We start from the raw sequence: 4,661 nt of genomic DNA, 5'->3' as shown, positions 1-4,661 counted from the left end.
AGGCACAATTAAAAAATGGATAGGTTAAACTTCATCAAAATTAAAAATTTCTTTGCAAAAGTCACTTTCAAGAAAATGAAAAGACAAACCAAAGACAGGCTGAAAATATTTTAAATCATGCATCTGATAAAGACATACTAAATATATGTGAAACTCTCAAAAGTAGCATTAAGAAAGCAAACAGTTAAAAATGTGCAAAAGATCAGATTAAACACTTCACCAAAGAATACACACATCAGGCAAATAAGTGTGTAAAAAGATTAGTTATTAGAAAGGAGCTGATTAAAATGACAAGATATCACTCCATACATATTAGAATGGGAAAAACAAACAGATGAACAAAAAAACCCAGGCAAGCTGGTGAAAATATACAAGCAGAGCTCCCATATATTGCTAGTTGAAATGCAAAATGAGAGACAGACACTTCAGAAAACAGCCTATATGTTCCTCCTAAAGGTCAGTATACATCTACTTCACTATCTAGAAACTATTCCACAGTTATACTCAAAAGAAATAACTTATATTCCCACAAAAAAACTTTACAGGTATTTTATTTATAATTTTCCCAACTGGAAATAACCCAAATTTTCTTCAAGGGGATAATTCATAAGTGTTTACAAAACTTCCGTGCATTGGAATGTTATCAAGCAAGACAAAGGAAAAAATTACTGCTATGCAACAACATGGGTGAACTTCAGATGCATTAGGCTGAATGACAGCAGCAAGACAAAGAAGACAACATACTCTGTAATTCCAATTTCTGAAAACGGTAAAATTAATGGGAAGAGAAAAATGGGACAATGGTTTTGAGGAGCTGGTCACAGAGGGCATCACTGGGGGTGATGGAGGTCCTTTGCACCTTGATTGTAGTAGCGTCAAAATTGTAGGCCTGTACATCAAAGAGAGTGCATTTTACTGTATGTAAATTAAAAAGTGAATAAAGCAAAACAAACAAACAAAAAACATCTATGAAGAAATGATCAAGAATATCAGATATATGGGCACCTGCGTGGCTCAGTCAGTTGAGCGTCTGACCAGCTCTGGGCATGATCTCATAGTTCATGGGTTCGAGCCCCACAGAGGGCTCTGTGCTGACAGGTCAGAGCCTGGAGCCTGCTTTGGGTTTTCTGTCTCCCTTTTTCTCTGCCCCTCCCCTGCTTGTGTTCTCTCTTTCTCAAAAATAAGTAAATAAACATTAAAAGAAGAATATTAGATGCAAAGTAAGAGAAAGTACGGTAGAGGTGTGTTAAGTAATTCATAGAGTTTTATGAGGTTTTTTGGTATTTTAAAAATGTTTTTGGTGTTAATTTTTAAAATTTGTAGTGTTATGATTTCCTTTGTTCCACAAAAGAAAACTTGGATCAGCCTGTGAGCATTCAATATATTTTGTTTTAAAACAAATAATGACAGGGGCACCTGGGTGGTCAGTTGGTTCAGCATCCCACTCTTGATTTGGGTTCAGGTCATGATCTCACAGTTGGGAGTTGGTGGTTTCAAGTTCTGAGTCAGACTCAGTGCTGACAGCAGAGAGCTTGCTTGAGATTCTCTCTCGCTCTCTCTCTGTCTCTCTCTGCCCCTCCCCCACTTGTGCTTGCGCTCTCTCTCTCTCAAAATAATCATTTAAAAAATAAAGAAATAATCTGTAATGTAATGCTAAATATTAACTTGTGATACTTAAAAATTTTTTTTAAATGTTTATTTTTGAGAGAGAGATACAGACAGAGTGTGAGAAGGAGAGGGGCAGAGAGAGAGGGAGACACAGAATTCAAAGCAGGCTCTGGGCTCTGAGCTGTCAGCACAGAACCTGCTATGCGGTTAGAACCTATGAATTTTGAGATCATGACCTGAGCCAAAATCAGACCCTTGACCAGCTGAGCCGCCAAGGCAACCCTAACTTGTGATACTTTAAAAAAAATTGTCAGGGCGCCTGGGTGGTCAGTTGGTTGAGTGTCCGACTCTTGATTTCCGCTCAGGTTGTGATCTCATTGTGATGGGACTGAGCCCTGAGTTGGTCTCCATGCTGAGCATGGAGTCTGCTTGGGATCCTCTCTCTCTCCCTGTCCCTCGCCTGCTCTCTCTCTCTCTAAAAAACAATTTGTCAAACATTTTGAATTCTATGAATATTCCAATTCAATTTTAATTTTTAACTTTAATTTTTTTGCACATTAAAACACTCATAATTTAAGTATGTTTATTTTATGTACAGTGAGTTAGCACGAAAGTAGGTATCTTGAATATCTGCAGGTAAGGTTGGTCTCTTGGATGATCCATTCAAGGGGGTTCACTCCATCCAACTTAACGGAGCCTCTATGCTTCCCACGCTGACGAAAGCACTGATGGCACATATTGAGGCTGTATTTATGGATCAGAAGGCACCCATTTGAGCAGATACCTCAAGATCTGGAACCTGGGCCAGATTTCCTGGGATGGTTCCAGTGGAGCTGCTGGTGACCCATCTTGCACTCTCAGATGCAAGGAGGCAAAAGGCCCAACTGAATTTTTAAATTGAAGACGATTTTGCCACTAACAAGGTTTCCGTAAAAGGAAACAAGGAAAATAAGAAATCATGTACAAACTTAATTTTGCCTTTCCTTTTTGTCCCTGACTCTTCTCACATATAGGAGTCTAACATTGCTGCAGCTATATTCTCTTATGACTTCATTTTAAAACACAAAATTTAATAATTATATTTGTTGACATTATTTCTCCTCCTATATCCATCTTCTCATCCTGTGGAGTTTCAGTATCAGTTCGATAATCATTATACATCTGTACTATGATACTGTCTTTGCGCGTGTGTTCTTTCTTAAATTCAATCATTCGTTCTCTTGAATGCACATTCCTGATCTTTATAGAAAAGTTAATTAGTAAAACTTTCCAAGGCTTTGTTCAACCTGAAAATATCTTTCTGTTGTGCAAATGGATGAATAATTTGTCTATATTCAGCCAATACCAGTGATATGTTATCCCCAAATGTTTCTCCCTGTTTTCTGTTATTTATTTCTGAAGATTTCTTGGTTTTCAATCAACAAACGTGATATGATTCTGTGCTTGAAATTTACATAATTTTGTTTTTTATTTAAATTCCACATATTTTAGAACATGCTTGATTTCAGTGCCCTTATTACTCAGTGATCTTATGATTCCTTCCGGTGTTGGTTTTGTTCCATTTCATTTTGATTTATTATTTCTTGGCAACGTGAAGAGGGTGTAGTCGGTTCCAAGGGCTGTTGGGGTCCTCCGCGGTGCCTTAACGTCCAGTGGCAAGGACCCGGCCGGCCAAGCAGTTCTGGTGGCCAGAGCTAGTGGTGTGCACGCACTCTGCTGTGGGGGGCCAGCTGCAGGTACCTGCTTAGTGGGGGGGTTGTTGGTTGTACTTGTACATGTACTTCTGGGGCCCAGGCCAGGAAGCAAGAGCTGGGGCCAACTGTGGGTAACACCGACAGCTGTGGGAGCCCTGGTGGTCAGTGCACATGACTCTGCTCTCTGCAGTGCACAGCAGCCAAGGCCAGTGACAGAATACCGGGCTTGATCCGGGCCACAGGCACCTGTGAAGGGCCTGGATGTGGTCAGTGCACCTTCCTGTGTTTGCACCGTCTCCCGGAAGGTGTGTGCACCGAAGTGGAGAGTGGTGGCAGGTGGCAGGTCAGTGGCACAGAAGCGCACAGCGGAGGGACGGTCCTGAGTATGTGCATGGGGTGGGGATCAGCTGGAGTAATTCGGGGTGGTGTCCTGCACTCACCAAACTTTAGAGGCCTGGGCTGCCTGGCAGCGCAGTTTCCGGGCTCCAGCGGGGCTGGGGGCAGGGGATGGGAGGTACTCAGATGGCTAACATCAACAATTGCTAACACCTGTGGGGCAAAACCTGGTGAAATCTGCAGGGTGTCGTCTGCGGTGGCTCTCCTGCCCATCAGCTTCCTCCCCCTGGTGAAGGTGTCTGGGTTTGTCCTCTGAGCAGGTCACCATGAACCACCATCACTCCTGCTGAGTGGCTGTTACTGGAACTCCCTGCTTTTCTTTCTCATTTCTAGCTGTCTCTATACGTCTCAGCTTTGCCAGTCTGACTAGCGTGAAGTTTAAGGGGAAACCTTTGCGCAGTGCCCTGACTGGCTGGGGAATCTGGTTGTACACTGAACTCTTTCCAGTGAGGGTAACTCTTATGAGCTGGGAAGTTCCATTTTGGTTCTGGGCAATGCTGGCCTGGGGGATGGGATGATCAGGCAAAATGAGGCTGTTTGCCTTGATCTTCTGGTTCTGTTCTCAGACTTTTTGTTTTAATGTGCGGCAAAGGTTTCTTAGGTGGACTTCAGAACTCCCCCAGTGCTGTTTTTGTTCATGGATAGCTCTCGAATTGTTCATCTCCTTGGTGGGAGGCAGGTTGGATCTCCTAAGTGGTTCACCTATTTCCCCACTTCCATCACATACTTTACAAATCAAATATTTTTTCATCCAGAAATTCTTATTATTTTTATTCCTTTTATTCTTAAGTTTCTTATTGCTGGAGAACATTAACATAGATCCATGATTAGTTTCGCTTGATGATATGTATTTGAATATAATTTGTAACTCTTTTTGCATGAGGAATATTTTCAAATTCTGTTACATGGGATTTAGGGGAAGAAAACTTTTGTCACTACTACTCGTTCAACTATCATCGCTAA

General features: G+C 41.7%; 1 pseudogene; it reads right to left on the bottom strand.

Moving 5' to 3' along the window:
- Positions 1 to 2,210: 2,210 nt before the first annotated feature.
- LOC115300996 lies at positions 2,211 to 2,456 on the bottom strand (annotated as a pseudogene).
- Between the last annotated feature and the right edge of the window lie 2,205 nt (positions 2,457 to 4,661).

This window comes from Suricata suricatta, chromosome 1 (assembly GCF_006229205.1).
Source record: "Suricata suricatta isolate VVHF042 chromosome 1, meerkat_22Aug2017_6uvM2_HiC, whole genome shotgun sequence".
NCBI classification, from domain to species: Eukaryota; Metazoa; Chordata; class Mammalia; order Carnivora; family Herpestidae; genus Suricata; species Suricata suricatta.
The sequence above is the reverse complement of the archived record's forward strand: the minus strand, read 5'-3'. Positions and strand labels throughout refer to the sequence as shown.